Genomic DNA, 21,121 nt, shown 5'->3' with positions numbered 1-21,121 from the left:
TGGAGTGATGGGTTTTTCTTATCGTAGAATAGATAGAAGGCGTATCGAGAAGGGCCAAGGAGGCGGTTGACAAATGAAGAAGACGGCATCCTTTTGAATTCGCCGGCCATAAAGGCCTGTAAACGTATCCGACACGAATCAACCACGACTATCGTGGCAACGGTGAAGACGTCGCCGAGTTTCGGGCGTACGGTGGCGATTAAAAAAATGTTAACGAGCCGGATATGGCTGACGGCGGAAAGGTTAAGGCAAGATGCGTGAATCCAGCCGAGAGTTCGATAGGTCGCCGGGTCGGAGGTATTCGATGGACGGCCGATTGACGGAAAGAGACACCGGCATACCGATAATATCTCCGATATAACGCCGGCATTATTGTATACCGACAGACCGCGATTTATTATAGCGCTGTCTATCTTGCCGTCACCATAATTACTGGATACTCGTGGTTCCCTTACCGTTAATGAGTCAGAATTTGTTTCGTGCTTGGTTTTTGTACTTTATTTTGCAATAAAAGTAGATAACGATGGCGTATATAATTTGTAGTATATTCTGTTACTAACGAGGAAAGACATCGAACCCGGAAACTTAACAAAATTATGAAACTTTGTATGTAAATAGGGTAAGTCAAGCTTAATCTATTGCAGTTCCTTTCTCGTTTCGAATTTCATTTTGAAGGAGTGAAACCACTTCTTGAAAAAAATGCAAATTTCTCTTTCCCACGAATTATCTTGAGAACGGTAAGAGACAACGAAAAAAAAATTTTATTAAAAAATTCGTTATTCTTCCGCGCCTGTAAAACTGTAAAATAAAATTTTTAAATCAATCATTTTCAAGATAAAAGTTTTGAAAAATTACGAAAAAAATGACAATGTATTAGACTTGACTTACTCTATTTACATACAAATTTTCATAATTTGTTGACCTTCTGAGCTCGAAACCTTTCATTGTATGCTAAACGATACTAGTTCACACTAAACATAACTGAATATTACACTTTCCTGTATGTTGTTTTGTCGCTGCAAAAACAATAATTTAGTTTGGTGGAAATACCAATTGTTAAGGGTATTTGGTCGTATTTTTAAAATATAGGAAATTAATCTTCGATAGTGTTGCACTGATGTTTTACATTCATGTTTAAATAATAATAAACAAAATTATATTTATTTACTTATTTACTTACTATGTATTTATTATATATCCAAATGTATAAAATAGAAAGAAGAAAATAATGTATGTAGCCTAATATCATCATACTTATTTTACCTTACTATATTTACCTATGTACTTATTTTATCTTCAAGTTGAGAAAATTTTAGTAAAAAGATGTGAAACGTTGTTCAATTTATTTTAGAATAAAGTAGGAAGAATGAGAAAATCTTAATGATAATAATACTAGGTTGATGTTTTGAATACTTTTAAAATTTTTATATCCAAGTTGTATCATCCTGATTAAACAAGTGATCTAAATGTTTTGAGCTATATCAATATATGTCATCAACCAAGCAGCAGATTAAAAATATTCAAATAAAACTTTCAGGAGACTCCCATATTTTTTTTGAATATACAATGCATTAAATAGATATCTATAAAACATTCGGGTGATGACCTTTCGCTCTTATTGCATCTTAATTGCGTCTTTATCTTCTTATATCATACTTTTTACATCATACATGATTAGGTAAATACTCGGAACATTTGTACACTCAGTGTTACAAATAACTTTTCTATTTTTGTAAAAGTTTGAAAAAACTACAATACATCGATGAAAATACAGGTTTAATAAAAAACGGTGGAAACTCAAATTTCCCTTCTGTCGCCAATAACACTCACAATTTATTCATTAATAAATAAAGATTCACCGTGTCTGATTCACCAAGAGTCGATAATGTTAATTAGCCAATTAACAATCTATAAATACAAACTCATACATACGCATTTTATTTTAACCTTACAAATATAAGAAGTAGTAGATTGAAGTTTATTCATGAACGCAAACATATTTTACAAAGGAATTGCTTCACTTTGGAAAATTACCAAATGTGAAATGAAGTTACTCAGTTACGCTAACACAGAACGTTTTCGGTTTTCTCTCTTACGCGGTTTCTTATTCGTGTTCCTTCAAAGTATCATTAGTCACCATCGTAACATTTCCACGGCTCTCGAGGAGGGACGCCAAACTATTCTTCCTACTTTGTTCACGGTAGAGGGTGGCAAAGGTGTTTATGGTAATCTCACGAAAATTCTTCCTAAACCACCGTGGTCGTAAACCGGTGGTCTTTTATGAACATCATTTTTCAGTTACTTCAAAATCTTTAGTCACATTCCGCAGAGAAAAATTAATCGTTATACTACAACAGAATAGGTACTGATGATTAAATTGAATAGACGAAAATATAGCTGAAGATGAAAATCTGGTTCAATATTCCTTAAGCCAATAATCGTGTTTAATGCGCAACAAGCATAAGTCAGCAATAAGAATATTCGAATGTTATTCATACTTAGATACAATAAATGTTCCATAATTTGTTTGTATATTACTTAATACTTTTAAACATTTCACATATGTTTCTTTCGTGTATATACCATACATGCAACTTGTTTCAATAAATAAAAGTATACGATGTATAATTGTTTTAATGATAATTTATTTCTTACAGTACTTTGTACATTAAATTTCTATCACATTGCTTTGTGCATCATTTATTTAATCTACAAATAAAAAAATTCAGCGAATTTTATATTTTGGTGTCTGATTATAGAGACTATTTCGCGGTAAGAATTCAGATAATCCCTTTCATGTATTATGTATTCTTATCATGTCATGTGCCTTTAATGTCAATCTCTCTCTCAATACCTTTCTGTCCTTTAATTTCCTTAAAATTGATAAAATGGTACTTCAAACAGCATTTTAATTGAATGTGATCTTATATATATCTATTAAAAATAGTTATACAAATCGAAAAGTAAGCCGATAGAAACGGAAGTAGTAGAAACTGTTACAAAAATGTAATTTATAAATAACTGCAGATCGCTAGATTAATAAAAATATGTAAGAACACAGGATTAATATAAATAAGGTGTCATCAATAAATTGATGATACACGCGTTCTGCTGAGATACTGTTATTCTAGGGAACGATGCTTGACACATTGACAACAATCTGATGCGAGACCACCTTTACTACAACCGAGGCGTTTATCTTGCCTGTTATCTCAAAGCTACCACAATTTGTCAGACTGAAGCCGACTTAGTCAAGGTACGATCTCGATCAAATACATGTGTTTAGTTTTAACCTACAAGTCAGGACAAAATGATAACGCACATACAGGATGTTTATATTTTTTGGCAAAAATTATCTTACTACATAATCCTATGTAATTCAAAACGTAGTACCTACATAGTGGGGGACAAAAGTATTCGTCCAGTCAGGAAATAATAACACATCCTGTTATAACTTGTTATTGAATAACTTGTCTTTTAAATGAAATAAATATATAAATATTAAGTTTACATTTCGAGAAATAGTTACTTTAAATAAACATTCAGAATGATATAATATTTAAAATGGACAGAAATATTTGGACATTACCAGATATAAAGCTTAGTAACGTTAATCATTTAAGTAACATTGTTCTTACTGAATTTCGAAATATGGATTGAAAATCAAATGAAATTTCATCACCAAAAAGAGAAATTATTATAAATTTCTAGAACTATTTGCAAAGTACTTAATCGTGCAGGATGCTGAAATACAGTTGCCAGAAGGAAACCCTTTGTTAACGCAGTAAACAAAAAAAGAGAAAGAAAAGTATTCAAATCTCTTATGATTGAATCAAGAAAGTTTAGCGTTTAACAAATAAGTAATTGAAACTTAAGCACATGCAATCTATTCTTAATCTGCTAACTGTGGAATTTAGTTTGAAAAATCTCTCGTTCTGCATTCAATAAAATCAAAACATGAAGTGTGTACTCGCCAAACGCGGGACGTATATGTTGTAAATACCTAGGGTATATGTTAATGAAAAACCAAAACAAAACGAAGAAGAACTACATGTTTATATGAAAGAGTAAATAATTCATCGTTGGAAGAATTAGTATCGTTTCAAGATTTAAAATAACGTGTATACTCGTCAAACGCAGTTAACTGGTTTATTGAATTGGTCATAATTGACAAAATTTCGGATAAATATGTACACCTCAATATTTGAAAACAAAATTTGCAGAACAGTGCAGACAAATTGGGCATAGGAAACAATTATTATTGTCAGCAAGATTAGAAAATACTGCACACAGCAAAGCTAGTTCGTGAATGTGGTTAGCATAATACACTTCTCACCCTACCAACCCTTCAGTCAGGAACTTAAATTCAATACAGCAGGTATGGTGCGAATTGGAAAACGCATATGAGAATACCGCATAATACCAAAAGAACATTTCAAACAAAATTTATAAGAAACATAGAATAAGATAGCTACTGTGTTTTCAAAAAGTATTGTAGAGTCAAAGTCGCGTAGATTGCAAGCAGTTATTTAGCAAGAGTTTCCTACTAAATTTTACTATAACATACTCTTGTTAATCACACAAAATAGTACATTGTTTGAAATTTTTATTTAAATTAATTATTAAATTCTCAAATGCAAATTTGATATTTATGTACATACTTATTTCTCTTGAATATTAATATAAATATTAGGTATATCATCAATAAAGCTATTCATTAACCAATTATAATGAAATCTATTATTTTCTCACTGTACGAATACTCTGATCTATTATCGTATCTCCTTATCATATAATCTGTAACACTCTAAGTGGACAGAATTGAATGTTGATATGCGAGTTAACAACCGTTCACGTAATGTTAACGTATCCGCTTCTGATATTATCATGTATAAATATTATGAAATTCTACCAAGAATATTCGTGAAATTATTCACAGAAAATCTCCAAATGTTTTCATTTTCTGTACTAATACCTATTTTAAAACTTTCCCTTCAACAAGTTTTATTCTAGCAAACGTCTCACATAGGATGAAAAATTACATTTCTTAAAACTTAACGAAATTTAACGAGTTTTATATCTATTAATATTTCGGCATAATAAAAACCATAATGAAAACGTTAGTTTTGCATTAATTATCTAACGTTAAACATTATTTGTAATTAATAAACTTTTAATAAACTTTAAAAGTCTTTTAAAAGTCTTTTTTAAAAGTCTTTTAATAAACTTTTGATTTACGAGTATATAACAATGCATATACCTACTTCAATAAATATCACTCTCAAATTCGAGCCCCATGCCTGTAAATACCAGGTGAAAGCTCTTTAAATACATTTGAAATTGCGCACAAACTTATCATAAGCCTTAAGACGTCAAATGCCGTGGGGGTCATCGGTGACTCCCAACCAAATCAAATTATTAGTACATTCAATTAAACGATGATTATTTGAAAACAATTCTATACTGTACATAATGCTACCTAACGTGATGCCATTCAGCTAGATCAACGTGCAATAATAATAATGCAATCCAAACAAATGGTTTAATATTATATTTTTCCCATTCTGTGTATTTTGCTCTATAAAATCGTGCGGCATTCAACGTGTTAATAAGTCGTAGCCGAGATTATGTTAAATGGTAAGCAAGATTATGTTAAATGGTAAGCAAGATTATGTTAAATGGTGTATTGTAATTCTTTCTGCATCCATGTTCAAATTCAAATGAAGAAATAATTTTGTTACATTAATAAAAACATATACTCATCGTCAAAAATGGAACATACTCTGTAGTGTAACAAAATCAATTCGTCAAATTCATAATTATATAAAATATGTCACTGAACTCGAAAACGAAAATTAGGTTTTATCTTGGAACTCTAAACGTTTATATGTTATATCTAATAAAACCAAATTTGTTCATAGAAATACCGAAAATAATCAAAAATTATTTTCATAAATGTAATAAGTTACAGAGGTTCCCTTTACAGTAAACTGACAAATGAGAATTGAAAAAAGAAAAATTCGAAAAATTTATAACTAAAAGACGGTAACGGATCTGGAACGGGGTATAAGTATATTTTATCTTACAGAATATAAAAACTGGATAAAAATATGCACAGGATATAAACATAGAATAAAGGTGCAAGTAAAATAAATAGGAGAAATAAATGTTAAGACAATTAACGAGACTAGATACTAGAAAAAAACACATTAGTAACATGAGAATTAAAGAGAACTAAAGTTTTACCTCAGAACCTCATTATGCAAAAAGAAATTATTTTTGACACGTCAACAAGCTTAATAATTCATGTACAACGAGAAAAATATCCTACAAAACATGCATCTTTGATCAAAAAGATTTATTATAATATAGTAAATATGATCTGTATAATGTCCGAACATGTTTTTATCTTATTCATTATTTACTTCTTTTATTTATTCCTATTCTTTAAAAAGCCGTATGCAATAAACAAGAGGGGTTTTTGTTATTTGAAAATCATATTCTAGCTCACTCACACATACACACACACACATTATAATATAAATATATTTATTTTGCACATGATTGCTGAAAATATAAAACATCAAAACATAGAAGTTAAAATACTCGTATCCAAATATTTTTGAGTTTTAACATATTTTTAACGTAATACCTACGTTTATCAATCCTTGCCTTGTATGTATATGTTGGAATTTTAATTTGAATGTTTAAACAAATATAGTGAATTTGTACTGTGTTCTATATGTTAATATACCCGACAAATTGCAAATTAAATTTCTCTGCTTTTTAACAATTATACGTATAAACGTTTTTACACGTATATACTTAAACGAAAATTTAAATCATCGGTCAGTACAATCTTTTTTCTAACAATCTTTTGCAAAGGACATTACAAGAAAGGATCGATTGAAACGTAGATACCTACAGTATCGCGTATGCCTTTATCGCCACCTATTGGCGAAGTACGAATGCTGCGTTCGCATCTACAGATAGGATACGCTCCCAGATGAGTCGTAGCATCGGTCATCATGCCGACCGCATTGTGTCAGATATCTGTAGCATCGACACAACAGAATGGTACTGACTTTAACACTAGAACTACCGAGCACTTACACCGTCTTTTATTCATTGATGTCCTTTCTTACAGTATATACACACGAGTTTCGTTTAAATAGTAGAAATTGATATTAATCGGTACATTTTTTTTTTTAAATAGAAGTGTAGATGGAGATGGTTTCTCCGATGCCCACGGTGTCACGTTAAAATTGCAAAAAATCCTATTGAACTGGATTGATTCTTGGTAATCGTGAAGTGACATTGTGGGCGGGGAGAGACTTAGCTCTTGGGACTACACTTTTATCCGACAAAAACTAGACCTATCAATACCAATCTCTATTATCTAAACGAAACTGATGTGTACATACTGCAAGGAGTAAGGTGAATGAGTTAAGATGAAGGCGAAAAATTTGAGCGTGATGCGAAACTTTAATGCTTTATAGCTTCTGAAGCAATCATGACCTCTAAAATATTTTAAGTGCCAGGCATTCGGAGCAGTGACCTTAACTATATAATATCATGTGCAATAGTCAATCACGTCAATTCAATAACATTCACGCTGCTAATACTGAAATAGCATATATAGGTACTACCAAATATATTTTTGTAAATATTTGGAAAATTAAGGTCGAGCGACGGTAACATGTATGAGAAAACAATAATTAAGTGAAGTAACGATAGATTAATAAACTAAAAAGAATAAAAAATTTGACTCGAAGGTTCAAAATTATTTCTTCCTTAGAACATAAAATATTTTATTGATTGTCACACAAGCAATTGCAAGTTTCTATATTTCAGGAGACTAGCGTGGTTTAAGTTAAAATTAACAAAAAATGTATCATAACATCGATAATGTAATTATAAATTTTATCTATTTATGTGTAATAATACAAAATGAATATGTTATTTAAATTAATTAAGTAAGATGGAAACGCTAACAAAAAGTTGCTGTATAATTTTATGTTTATTGATTTTCTGCCTGACAAGAATACTGTATACATTGTTGATATTTTTTTATGAGAGTACGTTAAAATTGATTTATAAAACTTAATGGATAAGATACAAAAATATCAGTCTGAAAATAATAACAGTTTTGACCTTTAGGGGAGAGTGGAGCAACTACTTAAGCAACAACTCTAATGTTAAATATTTATTTAAATGAGTGTTTTATAAATTTAAATTATTTATCTATTGGTATAATACAAAAGAAATAAGTTTTAGATTATTTCATTTAAATAACAAAATTTGTAAAAATAAAAAAAATGTTTTTGACCATCATTGCCCATACCTGCGGGCAATAGCGGTCAGTTTGTAAGCAATGATAATAATCTGAGAATCGTAACACTTTTCGCATACATATCCTTCAGGTGTATCCCATCTGGAACGCTCAGAATGGGCCCATAGGCTGCAAGAGATACACCAACACCATACTTCACCGTCAAAATATTACCAAATTCAAAGCAAATATGGCATTTGTTTTCCACTTCGCTTATATCGCTGATTTGATTTTGGTGATACATTAATGTAATAGTAATTAATTTGATAAAAGATCTACTTTTCTCCTTTCTACCTTAATTTTTTTACAAGATTTTCCTTTATTTTTTCCGATTTTATCTTTTTTCCTTTTTTCTACCGAATATTTTTTGCTTATCGAAGAAGTTAGACACATAACATGCTGCCTCTATCGACTTCAAGTTATTTTGATTCTTTATTATCAACTACGAAGCTGAAAGGGGAGTGTTTAATGATTTCCTAGCTGTTCCCATCGCGTGACCATTTTCAATAAGCTCAATTGCTTTTCAAAGAGTTTTATCAGTCCATGGAGCCTTTTCGGTTTTTCTAAACAGTGTTCTTATTATCGACCAAGTAAAGTTGTAATGAAGAAGAATTTGTTTACAATGCGCTAATAAATAATGACGGTCATGTTGCGGGCAAGTGACCATCATTGCACGCACATGCATTAATCGATAAAGTTCGATATTGAACATAAAAATAAGAAATATTTATACGAAATGTGAATATAGTCACTCTTACTTGTAATATATCTATTAGTAATTAAACTTAAATTGTAAAAACGATTCCAAATTTAGTACTAATATCTTAAGTTTTGCGCGGAATGTATAACATTAATTATGTTAAAAACAGATAAAGCTTGTTTTTCTTTGTTCTTGAACAGCGATTGAATGACAATCAGGCATACGTGTAGTAAACGGTATAATAAGACATAAACAAGAAAAATTGGGAACTTCAAATTTTAATAAATCAGTATTAATTGACCATCATTGTCAGCTGACCGCGATTATATTATTCTCCTCTACTATAATATCCAAGAAGCAAAATGTTTTAACCAGATTTGTCAGTTTACGAGTTAATTATGTTGCTGAATCCAAAAATGATATCAGCACTGTCGAACATACTGTACAAAAATTAGTTTAGAGACTGTTAGAAATTCGATTTATGAATTTCTTCAATACGAGTTCAATGTCCGGTGTAAATTTGGTTTGCTGGTGTGTTATGTTTTTATTATAATATGGCGATACGATTTGATATTATGTTTACGTATATTCTTCGATTAAATAATCTAACAGAAACTTTCTATTGGGAATTAAGATAAATGACACCACATTGATATGTTATAAATTATAGAATCTTAACCTCTTGCCCTATGATTTCTTTTTCAATTTTGATCGATACGACCACTTTGTCATTAATAATTTATTGGAAAAAGAGAAAAATTGTAGGCATATTCTATGTCAATGTTTGCTTTTAAATATAATAATTGATTACAGGAGAATAATATTTACTTTAAATTCGAATGCATCGAGTAATATTTATGTTTGTTAAATCACATTGAAAATCCTCACCATGAGTTTGGCACGTGGTTATAAGTCAAGGAGTTAAGAACTGTGATTAGAATAAATATCATTACTAGAATAATCTCTGAAAATTGGATAATTATTAATATTATTATCTGTTCGAATACGGTGCTGGAATTATTGGCGACTGGTTGCTTGAAAGCAATAACGCGTATTCTGATGGAGGTAAATATTGACAAGGAATAAGAAGCTTAAAGTGAAGAGCTTGGTTCGCGTTAGTTATTATTTAAATGGTTATTACAAGAAAAGTTTCATTCTGATAATAAAAATTGTGTTTTTCTGAAGAGGGGTTGCAGTCCCTTCCCCGCCCACTCTTTCACTTTATAATTGTCAAATTAGACCTTAACAAGTTAAAGTACTGTGAGAATAATATATATATATAGGTTAAAGATATTTCAATTATTTTTATACTATATTTGTAAAACCATTCATTTCCATGAAAAGAACATTATGATTTTAGATTTCAGTAACTCAAAATAACCTCGAAATGAGAAATTTGAATAGAAAATTGTTCTGCTCAGGAGTATCCGACTACAGTAATATTTATTTAATATTAATGTTTACTATAGTAATAGTATATCCCAATTTTACTGAGAGTGACGTGTGTCTTAAAGATCAGTCCCTTATTTTAATATATTACTTCAATCTTTTAGTTACACACAGATAGTTAGGATCTTAAAAGTTAGTTACTGTTTAAAAGGTGTAATTTTCATACACAATGCAATGAAATTGTTAAGGTATATAATATATTCGTACCTTAATACTAAATTAAGAATTTCACAGATAAAAATATGTGACATAGCCAGGCTACTTCAAAACTTGTCTGAGATCCGCTACAAACCAGTAATGCACAGACTTAGGGTACATATTCCATCTGAATAGTATAGTCAGTCAATGATGAACATACGATTGCAGCAGAAACAGACACGAAAATGTCAATGTCCAAGGTGAAAACCTAGCTTCTACCGTACTGTCTCGAGGATTACTTAGATTTACAGAATGTCATTATGGGCCTGCGATGAAAACGCTTGTTAACACATTGATTGCCACGAGGATTTCGAACGTTTCGTGTAGTAATACTTATTCTTCCATAAAAAGGGCAAATGGTATTAGAAATCTTTATTAATGATTTGGAATTACAGTACTCATATTACACTATTATCTAGCTGCTTATGTTACTAAATATTTTTATTCAATATCGATGTTCTTATTGTACTTGCTTTCAAATAATTTAGAAGCTCCAGTCATCGGTGACCACCGTGGCAGTCAATGTGTTAAACAATTCCTAATGTTACATCCTACCCTACTAAAGACCCTATATATTGGTAATAACTATTATTACTACTATTATTATCGATATCACGATTATTTCTATTACTACCACTTTTGTTAATTCTATCTTCAACGTTGCCAACATGACATCATACCATGCCTGCGTCCATTTGCAAACGTGTTCATCATCACCTCTATCTAAAAGCAACAATTATGCATATCGAAGTGCTCTGTTAGCATTATCGCTGCATTAAGTTGTAAACCTAACTCTATAAATATCTTGTACATCTGACGAAGCCTAAACATAGCTAGCAGACCGACGTCCAAATTTTTAGTCACTCCAAGCCACAACGTGAATATTGTGACTTCGCTATACGTGTCAAGAAAGTCTCGTGTAAACTTAATAAACGTAAAACTATTATACAGTTATAAAATCTTTATTTATTGCTAATCAAACCCAAAACTAACAAAATCAATATGAAATCATAACATTTATGTAATATATGACTAACAGAAAATGTAATTGTTGAATTAGATTTCATTTACATCTGATTCAAGTGAGCTTTGCTGCAATTGTTATCAACTGCATCTCACAGGCGTCTATAGGCGCTTTTAGTTCATTTCGAGCAGCGTGATTTGAGCGTCTATGGACGCTAACATTAGCCAAGAGGTTATTCAAGTTCCCCTTAATAGTTATTAAATATCTATAAAATATTTACCAATTGTTTCATGCGAATTTTTTCTTTTAGTACAAATAAAAGTAAACGAAATAATCAGATCAACTTTGAACTATACTCCTAGTAATAAGTACAGTTAAATAAACAAGACCTGTCTGTATAGTTACTCAAAGAAGATCATGTTTACATTTCACTTTCATGAAAAACAATGAGGAACATATAACGTACGATATAATGTAAAATACACGGTTATCACCGTTGTGAATGTTCAGTATCTCATTCTCCGCCTATATCAAATATAGATACAGTGCGTTACTCACGTGAGCCAAGTCGGCCAGTGGCTTAAAAGTGAAGAGGGGCAAGGAAAAACGTTCACTCGCGGCGCTCGGCCCGATAGTAATGGCGGAATTAGTTTCGGCGCGTTTTTGTAACTGACCGAGCCGCGAACTGAGGTGAGCGTGCGACCGAGTCCTCTTGCCCCTCTTCATTTTTGAGCCACAGACCGACTTGGCTCACATCAGTAACGCACAGTACATGGAGGCAATGTCTGCCACAGAACTAAAATCACAACCGTACATAGAAACTCCTGAATTCGTGATATTTACTTTGTCTCCCAAAGTAGAATTAATCTTATAATTAAGCGTATATACAAGAAAGAAATTTTATCAGTGCAATACATAAAATTAAACAAATTCTTGAGTAACTTAGTTTATCATATAGCACGGTCTGTAATTTTAACAAATACTAATTTATTTAATAAAAATATAAATGATATATTCACACCAATTGATTATAAAAAAGTATGTACATTTTAGCATCACAAAATTCAGCATTCATGCAGCAAAATTATTCAAGATAATTAATAACTTTTACTTCTATATTTTGTCGCATGCTCACATTGCTAGAATTATATTACTTTGGTTAAATACTTAGTTATATATTTAATTTTCTTTATAGAATATCTTTGTTGATGTATTGATATATGTTTTATGAATTCTAAATAATTTACTTTGTTTATTTCAAGCTATCGCAGTCGGCGATTGTAGGGTGAATTGCTGCTGCGAATAAACTTGTATTTATTCAGATGCCAAGTATCAAGCCGAAGAAATGGATAATGATTTATTCATTCTTATTTTATCAATGAAAAACGAAGCAAAAGCAATAAGAGCAGGTTCTACGTCATCTTAACGCATTTACAACCAGGAAATTTTTCACTTTTCTAATACTCATTGTCGATGAAAACCTAACTCTTAAACTTAATGCTGCAAATTTCTGACGTTAGGAGGAACAAAAAATATAAAATTTGTTTTGAAATAATAGTCTTTGTCGCAAATGTTGAAAAAAATATTTGAAAAGACGTGCATCCACGTCAAAGATCGCGTGCATCCACGTGAAAGATGACAAAATTATGTTTCCAGGGCGTTGGACGTTAAACTATTATTTTAACTTTTTTCACTGGAAGTCAATCATAAATTATACATTATAATTGTATAATTATATATTTTCTTTATTGTTTATCTCCTGCCTTGTACAAGTATATGTTGATGGTATTTTTCCAGTGAAATCAGTGTACATTGTACTGAAAATTTATACGGCCATTCTTAATTAATTAGCATGAATGCGTTAATGTTTATTAATGTTTATAACATACTAAAGATTTCATTTCTAGCTCAGAATAAACAATTCATAACGAACTTTTTGCTACAGATTTTATACATCCTTTAAAGGAATTTGTAAGATTTCCATTTTCCACGCTCTTAAAATATTCGTCTTCCTCCGTTCGTGAAGTGTTTATGTAACTATTTAACACGTTCACTACCAGCGTCACATATTTGTGACAGCCGTAATCCTATATTTTACATAATGAAAATGAAATTAATCCTATAGATATTGTTATTACAAATTATAAGCCACGACATTATAATTAGGAACTCAATGACTCGTTTCAGATTCATTTTTCTAATATTTTGTTTGACAGATTTATTGGATTGAGGCAAATATTATGATTGAGGAGACCGTCATCGAAATAATCGCTGGTAGCGAACTTGTTAACCCTCTAACCCCGGGCTAGGTTTCGATTTTTCGGTATGAAACCGCGGGTTAGTTTTATTTGTTATGCAGATGCGTCCTAAGAATGAGATAGAAACTAACCAGCTAACGGGACTAATAAATAACGGGATAGATGGTAACTAACAGTAGCCTGATAAAATATTCAAGAGATGTTAAAACTCAGTTAAACAGGAACATCTTACAAAATATTTAGAACACGAATTCCACGTTTCCCATGGTTGAAGGGTTAAGTAAGTAGATGTATCACTTCCTCATCAGAATCTGAGAATTTCGATTTCGTTTGCATGTGTGACAGTTCTGGGACAATATTTAACAATAAATACACTGGACAATATAGTAATTAATTTTTGACTTGTATTAAGCATTGTATAGAATATGGTTTGTAATTTGATCTATAAATGATAAAGCTTCGTCCTTGCTATTTGCATGTATTTTGGTATTAACATTCTTCCCCTGGAACATCACTGAAGAAATGTAGATAATTAAACATTAACTATTTCGTAAATGTATTTGTAGTATCAGATCTTCGAGGAAGTTTATTCTTGAGTATGAAATTGAATAAAGAATTCCACAGATTCTTCCAACGCCTTTTGCATTCATTATCTGAAAAGAAAATAAACGTCCACATTATTTTTTAGATGAAGCTTATCAATGTTCCAAATTTCTGGCAACTGGAGCTTTCAATCGCTAGCATTTGCATATCATGTCATATTTTATGAATAATTAACTGCTGAACATTGCCTGCACTAACTAAGCGTTTTAAGGTTATTACAAACACGTTTTGGAATTTATTTCTATTTTCAGTTTTCCTTTAAAAAAATTCTTCTATGGTATCATAAATGTACATTTTATAATATAAATTGATTATAGCGTATGGTGACGAGAAAGGCGACATTTTAAAAAATTTTTCAGAAACAAATAATGATCGCAAATGAAATACATTCGTTTTTATTCATATAACGTGGCAGTATTAAATAGAAATGAAATAAATCATTTCTTGAACATATTTATTACTTTCATTTCTATAAATTTCTTATACTGATACAAGTATTTTTTACTTTATGTAGTATAAAACACGATCTTATTATGTGATATTTCAGAGAAAACAAAATATAGGAAATCTATATTTATAATTCATACTACATCTAAAAATTTATACTACATCATATTTATACTATATCAAATATTCTTCGTATATATATTATGCAGAAAACAAAATATAATTGGCAATTATTCTTTTGTCTACATCCAACGTTCAGTCAATATGCAAAATGGATAAAACAATTAGAGACATATCTATTAAATCGTTTAAACTGATTGTAAGTTATCGCGAAAACGAAGAAGATATCTATGATATACAGAAATTAGTAATACTATGGAAAAAAAATTGTATAAATATATCGTACAATAAATTATAAATGTGTAAACATAAACCTTAAAATAGTTTCAAAAGTAAGTTTTAAAATTTGAACAGAAAGTTGTTACCCTAGATGAAATGAATGTAGAATTTCAGAGTAAGTAGGAATAGATTTTAATATTTTAACATTGTCGAATCTCGATAATCTGAAGATCTGTAACTCATAAACTTTCTCGAGTACTAAATTCGAGTTTGGGAAAAGCCCAATCTCTACAAGTTGAAATTTATTTGTGCATATAAGTCAAAGTTTTATTACTGTTACTTTCATAGATTCATAATCTCATATTATAATACAATGTAATTTATAGAATGTATCGACCCATGCGGTCGTCACATCGATCTTATAGGACCACTAAATTCGGCTTATCGAGTTTCGGGTGTATTACATTAATAACCATATATTAATACTTTAATACTTCAGAAAAATACACAGAAAACATTCTATATATAATATTTCGCCGTAGTTTTAAAAAGAAATGGGTGGAAACGTTTATGTAAAATGGACGTATGAATTTTGGAAATATGTAGCTTTCATTGTTAGCGAGTATTTCCTTCAAATAAAATAGATAAATATGTTCGTTATCAGTGAGAGTATGGATGAAGAAGTATATGAATAGTTTAAAAGAAAATTTACATGTTAAAACGAACCTCTTGGGAATTCTGAATGATTCCATTTTTCATCATGGCAATAAGTCAAAGCATAAAGTTCACATAAGACGAGCGTTGCTACTGTGTAATTGCGTTAATCTAAATTGCAAATTTATAGACACAGTTAGAAACCAGAATTTAAAAAATAAAAAGAACATTGGTAGAGATGTAATGAACAAAATTATGTAATTTAATCTATGCAGGATAGGTTATCTGATATGATCAGATACAAAAATTATATAACGGTGTACTAATTCATTGCACTTAATAACATAAATACGTTTCCTCTTTTATATGCAAATAGAGTGAATTTCCGTAGTATGCAACATATGCCAAATATGAAATATCACGAAATTAAAAAATGCTGATACTGTTATCCATTAACAATAAATTTAAATAATTGGTCACATTTGTCATTTATTTTATCTATTGAGCGTATGCAAAATTTATGAAGGAGCACGTATATGTAATCGATTATTGAAAAAATACATAATACCTATATTCTTGTAGAGGAATATCTGAATGAATATTATACGTAACAAGATAAGTACATTAACTTCATTTTTAAGCTATTATGTTTTGAAATATGATCAAGCTTATGTAATTGTTACGCGAATTATTAAATTTTAATTCATTGATAAGTTAGTTCTAAAAACTCAAACAAGAATAATTTTCCTCTTATGGAATACTTAGAGAAGCTCTATATAGAATATTCTGTATAGAAAACTTATATACATATGTACATATCTACGTTACCTTGCATTCTATTATGATAAACTAAACATAAATTATCACTGATTTTTACAATATAAAATAGCTAAGTATGCTCATTTACTGTTTAATTTAATATGAAAGTGCTAGTTTTGCTTATTTTTTCTTATGAAAAATAACAAATTTTGTTTATTTTTTAATGAATGTGATTATGAAATCCATTAGTTATCCAATTATGCTTTATTTTCTATTTTATGAAAAATAAATTCCATACATTATGGTATGATACACATGGTATTATAATTCCATATGAGGAACACCATGAACCTAATATGAGAAATAAAGGCTTTAACCAATTAACTGCGTTTGACGAGTATACACGTCATCCTAAAACTTTAAGTGGGGCTAACTTTTTCAACAATTAATTAATGTTTCAAACAATTTTTTTAGACAAACATTCTTCTTCGTTTCACTTTAGTTTTTCTTCAGAGTATGTTATACGTGCATTTGACACTGACGAATATACACTTTATTATTTGATTTTATTGTACCCATAATAAGAGATTTTTTAAATTAAATTGTACACTTAACGGGTTAATAAAAATAATAAGTATTACTTAAATTGTTATAACATGTTACATTTGACAATTACCAGTTAAAATAGCTTAAAATTTCCTTTAAAATCATCACATTTAAGTTTGTATAACCGGCCTGTAAATAGATAACATATATACTATATGCATAAAAAGGTAGTACTATATATTATGGATACTACTTTAGTTATCCGCATGGCAACTCACCCTATGACTAAATAGCTTTGTATCACTAACATTCTTTTCCTACTTTTTCTATTTTTAAATAATGAAAAATAAGACTATTTGTAAATGTAAATAGCATATGTAATGAACTAAATGTTAGGTGAAAATAGATGAAAAATATTTCTAAAAAATGTGATCTAGTTAAAACTTTGCATACTATATAGTAAACTTCATCATTTCGTTTATAAAAATACAGTATTGTAGGATCAGATATTTAATACTTTTTTAGATTCTTATAATTCAAATTTCATTATTATAATAAATTCTGGTTTCGATTCGAAGTTCTGCGAAACTTGCTGAAAAACGGGTTTCTCACAGATTTCGATGATTTTTAAATACGTTGTAGATATCAATGTTGTGAACAACCTTTTTCTCTAGCAAAAATGTTAAACTCTTTTAATTTTCGAAATATAATTCGTAAAAAAACCATGGATTTAGTCTGGAAGGATTTGCAGTAATTATAACGTAAAAGTGTGAGCAGAAGAAATGCCACATCTCTACCCTGGGAAATTCTTAATCAAACAAATTTTTTCTCATTTTTTCATGAACATATTGAAAACTAACACCATATAACACTGATATATCTATTTTAAGGCTACTGAAATCGATGAGGAGGCCCATTCTGTTCTACATAACTTCCGAAATTTTCTGTATGAAACTTTCATTTTTGTATATAATAATAACTTTCATTTTAAACTTTTTTATGTAGCAATTAAAATTAAAGCCTTTTAATACGAAAAGACATTTTGTTTAAAAATTATTTAAAGAAATAAAATACGGTATGCATCATTAGCATCTAAAGAGATTTTATAGAACTTCAAATTAAAACCAGAACTTAGTGTGATGATGAAACTTTAATCATAATAATCTAAATATCTAGTATTTGTCTAAATAACGCTATATTTTCATTAAATGAATAATCAATTCTACTAGCATGCAAAGTTACAACTAAATTATCTTGCATTCTCTTTGTAAATTAATGTCCATATTTGATAGTTCGTAGTGCTACATTTGTTTTGGATAGAACGACTCGACGAAGGTTGTACTAGAAAAAATACAAGAAAATGTAATTATAGAGTGCCAATTGCATAAACATTGTAAAAATTATATTCAACTACCGCTACAGCACAATCAGGAAGGTCATTGAGAACTCCCGCATATTATTTTGTTAGATATTTAGAATATTTTAAGAATATTTATTATTATAATTACCCGCCGCTTACACAATCTACTGCGATATAGGTAATACGAGAAAATTACTCTACTACTTCCCAACAAAGTACTACACTAGCCTAAAAAATGATTTTACTAAATTACGCATGATAAATTTGCAAATGCTAGTGATTTTGAAATAAGAAATAGTTTGAAAAGTTACTTTACAAGAATAGCAGGCAAAGTACCATGGCAAGATGGAAAAATAAATCGTACATAATAGATAACGGAACATTTATTGTGAGATGCTTACAATAAAAAGGTAATAAGAAGTATCAATATGACTTACCTGGTGTTTTCGATATTCCACCAATCCATATTCATATATTTGTCTTAGCAAAGCATTCAGATATACTGGCGTTATATCCAAATAAATGTTCCGCAGATACGTTCAAAAAACTTTCGTCATGTTCGATATAAAAGTTTATCGATTGTGCTAGACTTCCTCCGTAGATGCTTCGGTTTGATCACGCGAAAAGACTTATCCCAGAAAGATAGGATCACACAACTCATAGAACATGCGACTACGACTGAATTGCGACCACGTGTTTCAAACGTATTACACACAAAATACACGTAACCAACCATGTCGTAAGTCTCGATATAATACCGTTAAAGATGAAGCATGTTCCCGCGCTATGCTAACCGTTATATGCCTTATCACATAACACTTAGCGAGCAGTTTCACTCGGTTAAGCTTTCTTAATTCTTGATATAACCTCTGTTGCTAATACCGATGAACTAGACCTAGAATTGATTTTAAATTATCTGTCTGACGCTTATCTGATTCAGTCAAATTATTTTTCTTTCCTTATCTTGTTTTACTAGATTACTGTTATCTATTGTGGCTACTAGTATAACTACTACTGCTGCTGCTGTTACCAGTACTGTTACTACTACTACTACTGCTACTACTATTACTACTGATACTACCAATTGTTTTCTTAATTTCTTTCAACGATAATCCATTAATGAAACTACAATATATAACTGACTTCTTTATAAAACTATGAGTCTCTGCTGTTTTCAAAACTGAATGTAGATCATTGTCATTAAACAATACGAAATAACAATCAAGTGTAATGTAGCAACGAAAATGTGGAAAATATAGATTATTAAATGAATTTCAAATAAGAGTACTCCAAAACACGTATTAACATGCACACAATTTTGAGATACCGGAATGTACACATGTTCTATCTTCGTTAATCGCATAATATAAATGTTTTATTTATATTCTGTCGGATTTAAAGGAAAGGGGATCGAAAAAGTAACGCGTTTTCATGCATCATCGCAAAATCGGGCGAGCTATTGAAAAACTGGAAAAGTGAAAAAGAACCAAGAATGAGCTACATAAAACGACGATACTGTCTACATTTCAATATCCTTCGTCAAAGTTGTCAATACTCGTGAATGGATTATAAGTGTTAGATTTACAACGATTAACGAGTACTATCAAACCTATTAAAAAGAAATCTAGGACACTCAAGTCGAAGTATTCAGACATAAGACATAGTTGTATTATTTGGTAATTGTATATTTTTATCTAAGGTTTCTGTATTGCCAGAAAAATCAAGAATTGGCTTTGTTTTTGGATATCCGCGATTGACGCAAGAACGTATTGATACAATGCGTATATACTTTCGAACAAAATAATAATGCAAGTAAGTAAAGTTCGTCTTTTTTGTTCTGAGTTTGGATCTCATACCTAAGAGAGCAGAGAAGCAAGGGGAATCGACCACACGTTCCAGGTCGGACCTTACAATAAACAGTAGCCAAGCCTCCGTGTCCTCGTGATTCGGTAAACGTAAAAAGCCACCGATGAGCTACAGTTGACGTCTGTTCACATGTCCTACGAACTGAAGAGGCAAGTGCGGCAAAAGGACACGACTATTCGTGATGAACGTTGACGCGTCGGTTTTAACCGTTTTTCTTATTCGCTTATTCACGTAAACGGAGATTGCAAGTGAAACGGAATACAACAATGTGAGATAGAAATAAGAAGTTGACGCCCATATTCATTACCTATCGTTGTATCTCACTTCGTCGTATTCTGTTTCATTTCTCATCATCGAAACGGTCGAAACCGAGTCGTCAACGTTCATCGCCAGTGGCCACGTCCTCTTGCCGCACTTGCCCCTTCAGTTCATGGGGCATATGAACAGACGTCTGTGGACTATACAGCTCACTTCATCACATTTCGTTCCGCTTGCGAAATTGAGGCGTTACTGTTGCTATGACTGCTGGGCCAAGCACCGCAAGTGGACGTCACCCCTTGCCCCTCTGTACTTACTGATAGTAACTTGACAGAGCTCGGCCAAGACGTGAGAGCTGCACTGTATATGAAGTGTAAAAAGAATGTAC

General features: G+C 30.6%; 1 protein-coding gene and 1 long non-coding RNA gene across 12 annotated transcripts in view; both read right to left on the bottom strand.

The window, feature by feature from the left end:
• The window catches only part of cnc (NFE2 like bZIP transcription factor cap-n-collar), a 221,915-nt gene that overhangs the window by 133,674 nt on the left and 67,120 nt on the right, over positions 1–21,121 (bottom strand). The gene's annotated exons all lie outside the window — the stretch shown is intronic.
• On the bottom strand, positions 8,368–20,663 carry LOC116430749 (uncharacterized). Its single transcript, XR_004235768.2, has 3 exons — positions 20,466–20,663; positions 19,047–19,504; positions 8,368–14,554 (listed from the first exon to the last, which is right to left on the bottom strand). It is a non-coding gene; the product is annotated as an uncharacterized LOC116430749 (long non-coding RNA).

This window comes from Nomia melanderi, chromosome 2, assembly GCF_051020985.1.
Source record: "Nomia melanderi isolate GNS246 chromosome 2, iyNomMela1, whole genome shotgun sequence".
NCBI lineage: Eukaryota > Metazoa > Arthropoda > Insecta > Hymenoptera > Halictidae > Nomia > Nomia melanderi.
Note: the sequence above shows the minus strand (reverse complement) of the source record. Positions and strands in the feature narration are given on the sequence as shown.